This window comes from Lynx canadensis, chromosome A2 (assembly GCF_007474595.2).
Source record: "Lynx canadensis isolate LIC74 chromosome A2, mLynCan4.pri.v2, whole genome shotgun sequence".
Lineage (NCBI taxonomy): Eukaryota > Metazoa > Chordata > Mammalia > Carnivora > Felidae > Lynx > Lynx canadensis.
In genome coordinates this window covers 106,211,283-106,226,518 of record NC_044304.2, presented here as the reverse complement: position 1 = coordinate 106,226,518, position 15,236 = coordinate 106,211,283, and positions in this window count along the sequence as shown.

The window sequence follows — 15,236 nt, the reverse complement described above, 5'->3', positions numbered from 1 at the left end:
TATAATCCTGCTTCTGATATCTAAATACTGAGCAGTAAGCATCAGTTGTGCTCTTTACAGTTAGTTTGGCGGACTGGGATTTTACCACTACTATGTAAATCACCTAGCTAACCCTTTCCTCTGAAATATAAATAATTTAAAATATGCAATAAGTACTGAGTATAACTGGTGCAAAGAGTAGTGCTCTATCAAGACATATGGGCTTAAGCTTTATCAGTGATCTCATACTTCCTGTTGAAAAGAGAAGCAAAATATCTTTTAAATCAATACGCTAAAAACCATCATTGTAAATACAACAATGAGACTCTACTTTCACTTAAAAAGCATATTATGTACAATTTAATGAAACAACAAAGGCAGTAATGGACTTCCGTCCACGTTGTTTCCTACGGTTGTGTTTCTGAATAAAAACTTACTTAAAGTTAATTATGATAAAATATTATTTTACCTCATCCCTACTTTTTCTATTGTTTTATTTCTTCCTCTTAAGTTTGAATATAATGTAAAGGTTAGGTATATTATTTTAAAACAATTATTTAATAAATGCCGAGATATTAAAAAGTACTCTAAACAGTGATTATGGTCGGAAAAACTTGGTAACCTTTTAGTGAAGATAAATTTTGATGAAACAGGACTCTTGAAATCTAGACTCTAGTCATTAGAAATTAATTCTGACATTCTATTTAGCTTTGTGCTTATTATGGATTATTTATCTATGTACATTTCCAATTCTTACAAAAGCTGATAACTTGCTTTGTTATTGGCCAGGCTTGACACAATATGTTTTTCCTCTTTTGTGTTATGATTTAATGGGTCTAAATGTTTATGGGAAGAAAATGCCAGAATGACACTATCTTAGGAAATATGAAAAGGTGACAGAAAATATTTTCTAGTATTTTCTATTTCTTTGTATGTTCTCCTTAGTTCTGGCTTAAATGTTAATATTTCAGCAATAAGTACCTAAACAGAAATAGTCTATTTTGCCTCTCGTCTTAGTAAAAGTAACTAGTTAGTAGTTTTTTATTTATTTAGTTTTTATTTTATTATTATTATTTTTAGAGCAAGTGTGAGCAGGGAAGAAGGGAGGAGGGAGAGAGAGTGAGAGAATCTTAAACAGGCTCTGTGGTGAGCATGGGGCCCAATATGGGGCTCAATCCCACAACGCTGGGATCGTGACCTGAGCCAAAATCAAGAGTCAGATGCTCAACCAAGTCATCCCCATCCCCTCTACTTTGCCTTTTAACTGAAGCAGTCTGAAGAATGCAGTTTATGACATAATTATTTTGATAGGGACATTGCCAATGGGTAGGCCCTCAGGAAAAGGCTAATTGTTGGTCTAAGCTCTTCTTAGGATCTTTTGTCTTCTCCTTTGAACTCTCTACTATGTTTACTGCTGTCCTCAAAGTTCCTTAATGGGCAGACTAGGTCCCCAGATGGTCCCATGATTCCTGCCTCCTGGTATCCAAGTCTTTGTATATTATTCCCTTGTCCTGGAGTGTGGGTGGGGCATATTGATAGAAGGGCTGCCACTCCAGGGATTAGGTTATGTGTTAGGGCAAAGGTGAGGGGATTTTGCAGGTGGGATTAAGGTTTTTAATAAGTTGACTTCAGTTAATCAAAAGGAAGATAATTCTGGATGGGAATGATCTAATCTGTAAAGGACGAGAGGTCAGAGACTTGAAGCAGCATATCTCTCTCCTACTAGCCTTAGAGAAGCAAGCCACTGACAAGGAAGTGAATTATGTCAACAATCACTTAAGTTTGAAAGAGGATCCTGAGCTGCAGATATGATCCCAACCTGAGTCAACACTCTATTGCTGCCTTAGAGACCCTGAACAGTAAACCCAGCTGTTTCTTTAGCCATGACCCATGGAAACTAGGATATGATAAAAATCTGTTATGTAGCAAGGGATAAGACATCCAACACTGCTACATGTTCTAGACCTCTATTTCTAAATTTCATTCAGGTCGTAAAAGCCAAAGTATATTAATTGGGGTTACAGACCACACCGGGTAACTAAACAAAAATGTGTAACCTGTTAGAGACAGGTTTCTTCTTCTTTTTTTAAATGTTTATTTATTTTTGAGAGACACAGAGAGACAGAGCATGAGTGGGGGAGGAGCAGAGAGAGAGGGAGACACGGAATCCGAAGCAGGCTCCAGGCTCTGAGCTGTCAGTACAGAGCCTGATGTGGAGCTCAAACCCACAAACTGTAATATCATGACCTGAGCCAATGTCCGATGCTTAACCGACTGAGCCACCCAGGCACCCCAGAGACAGGCTTATTCTTCTAATACGCAACGTAAACCTCTAGGAAGAATTACCGTAAGCAGCATATCCCAAATTTCTTAGGAACCGTTTTCTTTTTTCCAGGTGGCCACTTAGAAAGTAGTGTTCTCAACAATGCCCTTAAGGAAAAGAACTTTTGGATCAATTCATCATCCTAGTTTTAAAATCATGACCCCCTCCCTCTCTAAATTAGCAATCTGCTGCTAGATAAAATAAATTAACTCATGCTACTATTTCAGTAGTTAGGAAAACAATGTGTTAAGAATTGTGGAGTATTTGTAATTTAATGTCACATTGAATATAATGGACCTTTGACAAAAAAATATATTTCTATGAACAGAGATTTTAGGGAATTTCAAACAATGACTCCATCCAACAGCTGTAGAGCTGTTAAAATTCAAAATTATAAATATGATTGACATTTTATAATTTCATCACATTCTTGAAAATGCCCACTATAGATTAACCTATCATTTGGATTTGTAAGGTAGGTGTGTCTTTATGTGATAAAACACACAGGTCATAGATTGTGTTCCCAAGATTTTAAACATGGCATTTCCTTTAAATGAAATTGTTGGAAACTGAAAAATGATGTCAATGCAAGATTTCCTTCTTTTTGGTGACAGGGCCATTTTTCAAGTCTCTACCTCTTAACTATCAAGTTCCCCAGAGAGTCAATTTACGTTCTTTACCTCCTTCAATTTGCTTGTTCCCACTGGGCCCTTTAAGATCATTGCCACAGAATCAACATGAAGAATTTCTACAACCTTTTCTCTATTTTATCTATCTCTGAAATTCGTGTATAAGTCTAAATGGTTCAAAGAAGGAATTAAATATAACTGGGTACCAATTATAACATTTCACAAAATGAATTTAAAAAGTACATCTTTTACTTTAATCTTGCTTATTTTCCTGAGAGTTTTAAGCAACCACTGTAATGTTAGACTCATTCATAGAAATCTGGAGTCACTTTGCCTCTAAGTACCTTAGTGTTTTGTTTGGCAATTCCATGAGAAAAGTAAAGGAAAACTTTAGAATATTATAGAAAGTTTCTTGTGAACTCAGAATAGTAGAGAGTTTATCCACATTTATTTATTTATCTTAAATGTTTGAGAGAGAGCATGTGCATGAGGGGAGGGGCAGAGAAAGAGAGAATCTCAGCCAAGCTCCTTGATGTCATAGCAGAGCCTGAGGCATGGCTTGATCATGACCTGAGCTGAAATCAAGAGTAGGGTGCTTAACTGACTGAGCCACCCAGGTGCCCCTATCCATATTTAAAAGCATTCTTGAACTTCAAATATACCTAAAAGTCTAGGTTGCACAAAGATTCCAGTGTCATGGACACTCTTTTTTTAAATTCTTAATGACTTAGTATTGTTTTCAGATGTAGCAATAGTAATTCTCTTCATTTCCTGAAAACCAGAATGGATTGGAAGATCTGTTTCTTCCAACTATGCCTATAATAGGATTTTATTGTTACAAAATAGAGGAGGATTCATAAATAAAGGAAAATTAGACTTCATCACAACTCTAACACAGGATTTCTCAAATATAGCACCTTTGATGTTTAGGGCCAATAATTTTTTTTCTTGAAGGGGTGATCTGTGTATTAGAGGATCCTTGGTCTCTACCAAGGATCAAAAACAAACAAAAATGTCTTCAGACCTTGCCCAGTGGAGGCCACTGTGGGGCCAGTGGAGAACCACTAATTAGGTACCTTTTATTATTTGGAAATTGATTGGTTTCATTTTAATTTTGGGGTATTGGTTAATACTTTGAAATTTTCTCTCATTGGTGATTTCATGCTAAGTAAGTTGGACAACATTTTGGTATTGCAACTGTGTTTTTATTTGTTGTGTTTAGTCACATTACCAATTTGGACTATATATATATATATATATATATATATATATATACATATACATATATATATCAATATCAATATCAATATATATATATATATATTTAATGTTTATGCATTTATGAGAGACAGGGAGAGACAGAGTATGAGTCAGGGAGGGGCAGAGAGAGGGAGACATAGAATCCAAAGCAGGATCCAGGCTCTGAGCCATCAGCACAGACCAACTGAGCCACCCAGACGCCCCTAATACATATTTTTTGATGCACATACTTTAACTTTGAAAGCACAATTATTTTCAAAACATTGAGGATGCTTAGGGAGGATGGTAACTGGCAGGAGTTGAGCCAACACAAAGGCATATTTTGAAGATTCATGAACTTCTGGAAAACTTGCTGATTTGCTGTCCTTGGGCTAGAAATCAATGAATGGACATTTTCCATGTTCCCTTGGTTTACTTTCTTCAAGTGGAATAGGTGGAATTGAGCATAAGTATTGCTTATGCAGTACCAAAAATTCTGCTGTGGTTTGTGCTTTTGCCTCATAAAATTATCTGGAAACCAATTATCTTCTATGTTCTTGTTAACTAGTCTTTAAACTTACCTCATTCTTCTTGGTTTGCTTAATGTTGAAAGTTGCAAGTTCTAGAAGAAGGACGAGAATAGGATGAAAATCCTGTGTTTTACTACTTTCCTGTAAGACTAACTCAAATAAAGGAGAAAATGGATTAGCAAAGAAAATTCTGCCCAAGGATGGGAAAAAAGGTTGAGCCAGTGGCCTAACTCACCTGAGTTCAAACATAGTGATTTTCTCAGACTGCAAGGAATCTCAAGGAGCAAGGTAGGATGAATCCTCTCTTTTCTATGAGAATTTCTCTAGGAAAACTACCTTCATCCTGAAGAATGATTTACTAACCCTTAGTGTAATGTATTTTTCCCTTGCAGCACTTTTCCCAAGGTGTCTCCCTACAATCCTGCATATTTGGATCAAGAGGGTTTCTTGCATCAGGAGGTGCATTCAGGAAGTTCTAACTACCCTACCTGGTGTTGATCCCGTCACTAGTCTAGATTCTTGCCTTTCTTGTATAATCTAGAATCTTACCTTCTTTCACTACCATTTTTTTTTTTTTTGGCTACTTCTTGATTATATCTGAGTGCAGCAACTCATTCTTTCAGTTCGAAACACCCAGAGAAATTGGTACAATCCATTCTTCTACCAGAGGGCTCTCCTGCATGGCTGTCCATTCATGGATGAATAGACACACACCGGGAAAGGCAACATCTAACTTTACACACAATCTTACATTTCCATGATGTTCCCCAGAAGCTTGTCCAGCAAAAATTTTGTGTACTCTTTCACAATAAGTAGTTATTTTTTACACTTCTGAATATACTCTAGCAAGTCTTCCCAAAATATGTGCAGTCTAGTCAAAAGATAATTTTCACTGTTCACCTTAAAAGGAAGAATTCATCTAAAATAGGAAAAAATAGTCTTTTGAGCTATAAAGTCTTAAGATCAAATTTCCACTATAGATTCCATTACATGCATTTTAGCAAGGTCATTTTGATATATCAGTAAAATAATTTCCTTTGGATCCATGATTCAGCTAAGTTATTACAAAGTCTGCTGTGTAGCAAATATTCTCTTGAGGTTATTGTGTGTTTGGACAGTGGACATAGATAGTGCCTAAATGGATGTTCTGTGGTTTGAGGATCTCTTCTAGAAAGAGTGAAATATTACTCACATATTTTTCTCTTACCCTCAGTTTTATACTTTTTTTCTTTCTCCCCAGTATTTAAAGGTAATTTAAATGTATCCAGATTTCTCTCTCTCTCCTCCTTCCCTCTGTCTCTCTCTCTCATACACACAGAACTTCTTCTTGTCATCCTTCCTGATCTTTCAACAGAGTCTTTACTCTGTTTCTCTCTACTCATTTGCCTCTCATTCTTCTACTACGTCAACCTTTAACAATCTGACTTCTTCGCTGTCATGTTGCAAATCTAGTTTTTAAGGCTACCTTTCACCTCCATGTCATTAAATGTAGTAGGCAACTATCAGCTCTTACTTGATCTCTCATTAGTATTCACCTCTGTGGCCCCTCCATCTTCCATTGGCTTACAGGTCATTGACAATCTCCTAGATTTCCTGCTACCTATATCAACACATTTCACAGACTTGGTTTTTGGCATTTGTTTCTCTGTAAGCATTTTTGGAGTATTCAGGATTATGTTCTAACCCTTTTTTTCTTTCATGTAGCATATGTGCCTATCAGGTTTCATCCATTCTCATGGTTTCATTACCTCCCATACATGTAACACTTCTATTTCAGTACCTATTGTTGCTCCAAAATGTAGTGGCTTAAAACAGCAAGTATTTTGTTAATTCTCACTAGTCTTATTGACTGAGCTAAGAAGTGTTGCTTTCTTACTTCATGTGATACTAGATTTGGCTATATCATCCATGGCCTCAGTTGTCCTGGACTGCCACTATGGCCTGTTCACATGACTGGGTTTGATGCAGGCTGGTGTCTGGGAGTACTAAGACCATCAAATGGAACATCAGTATGTGTCCTATACACGTGGCTTGGGCTTTCTACGGTATGGTGGCTGAGTTCCAAGAAATGTCCCAAGAGGGAAAAACCCTAGAATGAGGAAATAGATGCTCTAAGGGCTCTTAAAATGTATCTCTGTGAGGAGCATCTGAGGGACTCAGTCCATTGAGCTTTCGACTCTTGATTTCGGCTTAATGATCCCAGGGTTGTGGCATAGAGCCTCATGTCAGGCTCTGTGCTGAGTGTAGAACCTGCTTAAGATTCTCTCTCTCTCCCCCTTCCTAGTTCAGACTCTCCCGAAAAATAAATCTTAAAAAAAATTATCTCTGTGATTTGCACATGGTAACTTCTACTACATTCTAATTTTTAAACTATCACAGGATAGTTAAACCCATATTTAAGGTGAGGGAGAGGGGATGGGGAAGAATAAACTCCATAGGTTGATGGGAAGAGTAACAAAGTGGCCATTTACAATACATAAACTTATCCTACATGCAAAATACCCTCACTTTCCCCAGGACTACCAAGATTTCATTCCATTATTGCATCAGGCTCAAAGTCTAGCATCTCATTATCTAGATCAGATCCAGGTATGGATAGGCTCCTCTTGATAGGAAGAGCTATGAAATAGAAGACAACTCATGTGACTCCTACAAACTCAATATGCAATACTAAGATGAAGATAATACAACATCGTTGACCTCTCCATTCAAAAATCAGGGAAGCAGATAGCAGTCACTCATTCACAGAAATCTTGAAATTTAGCTGAGCACATGTCAGTTCCTTGATGAGGTCTCCTAGCTTCCTTGAACTGGTTCTCCATGCCTCTTAGCTTTACCCTCTGGGCTCCTGGCTCTCCTTAATAGGTCATCTTTATCTCTATGAAATATCCCACATGGCAGTTGAGTAGCTTTCTCAGGCTGTGTTTTGCTTTTTAGAAGTTGAGGGTCTCAAAGGGTTGGATTATCACTGTTCCTTGTAGTACAAATTGATATAATCCTTTAGAAACTTTGTGATTATCAGAATACAGTACACTTTATTAGACAAAAGAGGCACAGACTTTTTTTTTGAAAAGGGCCCCTCTGTACCTCAAGCTGAAAGTTAGAAGCCTTGTTGTTGAGAAGTAAGTTTATAAGAGGCATATTCTTAAATCTTTCTTAATTCATAACAAAGTTTTTATAACCACACCCTTGAGGTCTTGATTCTGAGACTCTTTCTTTTTCTTTTTTTACTGACAGTGCCTTGGAGTGTCTTGTGGAATCTACCAATTTAGAAGATCATTTTAGTAAACACTGCTGCCCATTTACTTTTTTATAATGGGGGGGGGGACATGAAATGCTTTGACATAGGTAGTCAAATTTAATCTGCAGGAGCCTTCGGACAACAGATAGTTTGCTTAGGAAAAAAAAAAAAGAAGTACAAAATTAGAATCACATATTTCTATGGGTGGACTTTTCAGAAAATACAGTATAGCATTCTGTTTAGAGGTTTTACACAAAAGATACTCTCCCCTAGTCTCCCAGTGTCTAGTAACAAATCAATGGCTGAAGTTTAAAGTATCTTATAATGTCCTGAAGTATGAAGCAGCTTTTTGAAATTTCTTCACATCAGTTCTTCTGAAAGTATATAATTAAATAAAATGATTTGCTGTTTCTCCAGTTGCTAGATCAGTTATTAAACTAGAACTATATTTTTATGACCCTTACCATACACTTAAATTTGTAAACAATATTTCATCAAAATCCAATGTGGAAACTGTTGACACAATAACCTTAAGAAATGTGACATTACTAATCATATTTCATAGCATTGAGATTCTAAATGCTTTTAATGAAGTAAGTAATAACGTCACTGAAGAATTAAACAAATTAAATGGAAATTAGAATATTTAATGTAAAAAACTTTTGAAGTTATAAATAAGGTGAGCCTACAATAAAGGGGGGATAAGTATATTGAAATCTATTGTGATACTTGGTTTTAGAGAATATAACTTGCCTTCTAGAGTAATATATTTTCACTAGGTTAAGACTGACATTCTGTGAAAAGTATGAAATAATTTACCTGAGGTCTAAAATTCTTCCTATATGTAACAGTTGGTTTCAACCTTTTCTTCTTGGCTTTTAAGTTCTTAACGTTTGGTTTTATGATAGGCCACTAGTTTGGGGCATAGCAGTCAGGTGCTAGAGCTGTCTCCTTGGATCAATCACTAGCATCCCTTTGCAGCATTTAGTACAATGAGAGTACTTACACCACGGAAATATGCAAGCACTACAAATAAGGGTTCCTGGTCTCCCCAGTGAGCTGATTATAATAATTTTACCAGTATTTTAATTGGTTAGTAGTGTCGGTGAATACATAATCTATCATTGAAAGTTAGCATAGTAACTTTGTTATACTTAAAATCTTCCAGTGAAAGTAAACTCAACTTGAATCAAATTTATTTAGTAGTAGGAGTATGGGAAAGGTGAACGTAGTAGATTAAAGCTCTTATAAAAGCTTTAAATGCAACTATGGGCTTGCACCATGATTTAAAATTATCCTTGGGGCGCCTGGGTGGCACAGTCGGTTAAGCGTCCGACTTCAGCCAGGTCACGATCTCGCGGTCTGTGAGTTCGAGCCCCGCGTCAGGCTCTGGGCTGATGGCTCAGAGCCTGGAGCCTGTTTCCGATTCTGTGTCTCCCTCTCTCTCTGCCCCTCCCCCGTTCATGCTCTGTCTCTCTCTGTCCCAAAAATAAATAAAAAAAACGTTGAAAAAAAAAATAAAATTATCCTTAGATCTTTCTTGCACAGTGATTCATTCCTGTATTTATACAGTAGCTCTGTGAAATGTTGCTATGAACTGATATTGTAATCAATAAAGTATTTTAACCAGAAAAAAATTATAACAAGAAGTTGATACAAGGTCTTCGTTCAATGATGGCTAGAACAAACTAAATCAAACCAAACCATAAAACAAAGTCATTATCCAAATGATGGATAGACTCATTACCTAAACTTTAAAAATACATTCTCAAAATATTTACTTTGGCAGCTTTCTAGTTCTTTACCTGAAAATTCAAATAATTCTGCATTTCAAAGTATATATATGAGAAATTATATGTTCATTAACTGTTCACACTGTAAAATTGAGATAAAGCTAACTTAAAATCTTAAACAGCTTAGTGTGCAACTAGTTTCCAATAAAAACTTTGCATATGTAATGGAAATAAAGATTTAACCCAGGAGATCTATAGTAACTATCAAGTATTGAAACTATGCTTTGTTCAGGAAAATACTTGAAATTTTTCTTAAATATGTTTTTTTACATTAATAGCAATTATATTTACTTAGTTCTATGACTAGATGTACGCTTCAGTATTTGTATGTTGTGTTCAGATGATTATATGAACTCACTTCTTTATGTGTGACTGTGTTTGCATGTGCATCTGATTCAGTTCAAAGGTTTTTTCGGAGTGCCTGAGTGACTCAGTCGGTTAAGTCAGACTCAGTCTGACTTTGGCTCAGGTCATGATCTTAGGATTTGTGTGTTTGAGCCCTGCTTTGGATTCTGTGCTGACAGCTCAGAGCCTGGAGCCTGTTTCAGATTCTGTGTCTCCTTCTTCTCTCTGCCCCTCCCCTGCTCATGCTCTGTCTCTGTCTCTCTCTCAAAAACAAAGTTTTTTTTAAAAAATTAAAAAAAAAAGATTTTCCTCTATGGGTAGCTTTCTATATTGCATCGATTCTACAAACAAATATTCTGTATTTTATCTGCATACTTAGCTGGAAATCATATTAATGCATTCATCCAAATGACTAGAGGTAAATTTCTCACAGAAAGTGGCATAGTCATGTATGCTAATTAATTTTCTTTGATTTATTATTATAGAACTAAGATTTTTAAAAGTATACTATAAAGTTTTAAAAGTATTTAGTTTTGTTAAAACTATTACAAATTTTAGGGGCGCCTGGGTGGCGCAGTCGGTTAAGCGTCCGACTTCAGCCAGGTCACCATCTCGCGGTCCGGGAGTTCGAGCCCCGCATCAGGCTCTGGGCTGATGGCTCAGAGCCTGGAGCCTGTTTCCGATTCTGTGTCTCCCTCTCTCTCTGCCCCTCCCCCATTCATGCTCTGTCTCTCTCTGTCCCAAAAATAAATAAACGTTGAAAAAAAAAATTAAAAAAAAAAAAAACTATTACAAATTTTAAAATACTACTTTTAATTTTTTATGAGATAGAGTTGACATTATGTAAGTTTAAGGTATATAACATGTCTATCTTGTAATATGATTACCACCATAATATTAGCTAACATATCATATCATATAATTATCATATCATGTAATTATGACTTCTTTTTTTTGTAGTGGGAACATTTAAGATTCACTCTCAGTAACTTGAGGTTTATAGTACATGACTGTTGTTTACAATCATTATGTTGTGCATTAGATCTCCAAAACTTATTTGTCTACTGGCTGCAAATTTATACCCTTAAACATCTCCCCAATTTCCCCACTCCACAACCTCTGGTAACCACCATTCTACTCTCTAAGGTGTTGTAGATTTTCTAGATTCCACATACACAGATGTACACTATTTGTCTCCCTCTTTCTCTTACCTCACTTTGCACAATGCATTTCAGGTCCATCCATAGTGTTGCAAACACTGGATTTACTTCTTATCGCCAAATAATACTCCATTGTACATGTATGCATGCCATCTTTTCTTTTTTGAAAAATTTTACTTGAAGTATGATTGACATACAATATTATGTTAGTTTCAGGTATATAACATAGTGATTCAACAATTATATGCTTTATGATATGTTCACCATAAGTATAGTTACCATGTATCATCATACAAAGTCACTACAGTATTACTGACTATATTTCCTATGCTGTACTTTTCATCACCATGACATTCATTTTATAACTGGATGTTTGTATCTCTTAATCCTCTTTACCTATTTTGCCCATCCCTTTATCTCCCTCCCCTCTGGCAACTAATACTTTGTCGTCTGTATTTGTGATTTTGTATTTGTTTGTATTTTAGATTCCATATATAAGTGAAATCATATGAGATTTATTTCTGTTGGTCTCATTTGTTTCACTTAGCATCATACTCTCTAGGTCCATCTATGTTGTCTTGAATGGAAGGATTTCATTTACTTTATGACTGAATAATATCCCATTGTGTATATATACACATTTATCCATTCATTTATTTGATGGATACCTACATTGTTTCCAAATACTAGTTATTGTAAGTAATGTTGCTATAAACATAGGGCTGTATATCTTTTTTCAAATTAGTGTGTCTTTTTCTTTGGGTAAATACCCAATACTGGGATTACTGGATAATATGTTATTTCTATTTTTAATTTTCAAGGAACCACCACATGATTTTTCAGAGTGGCTACACCAATTTACATTCCCTTCAACAGTGCACTAGAGTTCCCTTTTCTCTACATCCTCAGAAACACTTATTTCTTTAAGGGTAATTTTTTTAATGTTTGTTTATTTTTGAGAGAGAGACTATATGTGTGTGAGCAGGTAACGGGCAGAGAGAGAAGGGGACAGAGGATACAAAGAGGGCTCCGGGCTAAGAGCAGAGAGCCCAATGCAAGGGCTTGAACTCAAAAACCATGAGATCATGACCTGAGATGAAAGGTGGACCCTTAATCAACTGAGCCACTGAGGCACCCCAACGCTTGTTATTTTTTGTCTTCTCTTTTTTTTGAGATTATTTTATTTTTATTATTTTTAATATGAAATTTATTGTCAAATTGTTTCCATTACAACACCCATTGCTCATTCCAACAGGTGCCCTCCTCAATGCCCATCACCCACCCCCCATCATTTGATACCAAGCACACAGTGTAAAGTGATACCTTCTTGTAGTTTTGTGTTTTTCTAATGATGAGTGATGTTGAGTATCTTTTTATGTGTCTCTTCTCCCACCTGTATGTCTTGTTTGGAAAAATGTACAGGCAGGTCCTCTGCCCAGTTTAATTTTTTTTTTTTTTTTTATTCTAGAGACAGAGCAGATGAGTCAGAGAAGGGGATAGGGAGAGAGGGAGAGAATCTTAAATCTCAAGCAGGCTCCACATTCAGTGAGGAGCCCAAAGACATGGGGTTTGATCCTATGATCCTGGGATCATGACCTGAGCCAAAATCAAGAGTCAGATGTTCAACCTACTGGGCTATTCAGGCACCCCTCCTCTGCCCGTTTTTAAATTGGATTATTAGGTTTTTTTGACATCGAATTGTATGAGTACTTTGTATATTTTGATATTAACCCCTTATCAGATGTATCTTTTGCAAATATCTTCTCCCATTCAATAGGTTATCTTTTCATTTTGTTGATAGTTTCCTTTGCTGTGTGGAAGCTTTTTATTTTCATGTATAGTCCCTTGCCTGAGGAGACATATCTAGAAAAATGTTGCTAAGGCCAATTTCCACAAAACAAATACTGCCTATGTTTTCTTCTAGGATTTTAATGGCTTTATGTTTCACATTTATGGCTCTAATCTGTGTTCAATTTATTTTTGTGTGTGGTGTAAGAAAGAGGTCCATTTTTGTTCTTTTGCATATAGCTGTTCAATGTTCCTTACATGATTTATTGAAGAAACCATCTTTTTCCCATAGTATATTCTTGCTTCTCTTGTTGTAGATTAATTGACCATATAAGCCTGGGTTTATTTCTTGGCTCTCTATTCTGGTTTCCTGATCTATGTGCTTATTTCTTTGCTCATATCATACTGTTTTGATTACTATAGCTTTGTAATATAGTTTAAAATAAGGAAATTGGATACCTCCAGCTGTGTTAATATTTATCAATATTGCTTTGACTACTTGGGGTCTTTAGTGCCTCAATACAAATTTTAGGATTTTTTTCCAATTCTTTGAAAAATACTGTTGGTATTTTGACAGGGATTGCTCTGGGTAGTATGGACATTTAATGATACTGATTCTTCTAATCTATGAGCATGGTATATCTTCAGATTTATTTGTGTTGTCTTCAGTTGTTTCACCAATGTTTTATAAATTTCAGAGTAGAGGCTTCTCAGTGCCTTAGTTAAATTTATTCCTTGTACTTTATCCTTTTGATGCAGTGGCAAATGGAATTGTTTTCCTAATTTCTCTTTGTGGTAGTTCATTGTTATTATATAGAAGCATAACATATGCTTATGGTGCTATTATACATATATGATACATATATGATATATGATATATGATTATATGATATAACATTATGATTATGTAAATTAATTTTGTATCCTGTATCTTTAATGAATTTATTTATTCTAACAGTTTTTTGGTGGACTTCTTAGGGTTTTCTATAGATAGTGTCATAGCATCTGCAAATAGTGAGTTCTACTTCTTCCTTACAGATTTTGATCTCTTTTAATTATTTTTAGTTTTGATTGATATGGCTAGGACTTCCAATACTATGTTGAATATAAGTGGTAAGAGTGGACATCCTTGTCTGGCTCCTGATCTTAGATGAAAGTTTTCAGTTTCACCACTGAGTATGTTAGCTGTGGATTTTTCACACATGGACTTTATTATGTTGAGATCTGTTTCCTCTAAACACACTTGGTTGATAGTGTTACCATGAATGAATGCTAAATTTGTCAAATGCCTTTTGGTATGTATTGATATAATCATATCATTTTTTTCTGCATTTTGTTAACATGGTATATCACATTGACTGATTTATGGGTATTGAACCATTCTTGCATCCCTGGAATAAGTCCCACTTGATTGTGGTGAATGATCCTTTTAAGTATTGTTGAATTTTGTTTGCTAATATATTGTTGAGGATGTTTTAATTTATGTTCATCTGGGTTATTGCCCTGTCACATTGTGTGTGTGTGTGTGTGTGTGTGTATAGTGTCTTTGGTTTTGGTATTAGAGTAATGTTGGTCTGCTAGGATGAATTTGGAAGCTTCTTTCCTCTTCTGTTTTTGTTTTTGGAATAGATTGTGAAAAAGGTAATAACTCTCTTTTTTAATGTTTGCTGGAATCAAATTATGAAGCCTAGACTTTTATTTTTTGAGACTTTTTGAGTATTGATTCAAGTTCATTACCAGTAATCAGTCTGTTTAGATTTCTTAAGTCAGTCTTAATAGTATATGTTTATAGGAATTTATCCATTTTTCCTAGTCTACTTTGTTGGCATATATTTTAATACTTTGCATATCTGTGGTGTCAGTTATAACTTCTTTCTCATTTCTGAATTTATGTGTCTTCTTTCTTCTTGAATGAGTCTGGCTAAGGGTTTATCAATTTCATTCATCATTTCAAAGGATCAGAACTTGGTTTCATTACTCTTTTCTATTTTTTGTCTCTATTTCATTTATTTCTGCTCTCACACTATTTTCTTCATTCTACTAACTTAGGTTTTATTGTTCTTTCTTATGGTTCCTTTAGGTGTGTGGTTAGATTGTTTCTTGAAGTAGAGCTGTATTGCAATCCAGGTGCAGTTTGAGAACATTTCCCCATTAGAACTGCCTTTGCTGCATCTCAAGGATGTTTAATCATTGTGTTTCTATTTTAATT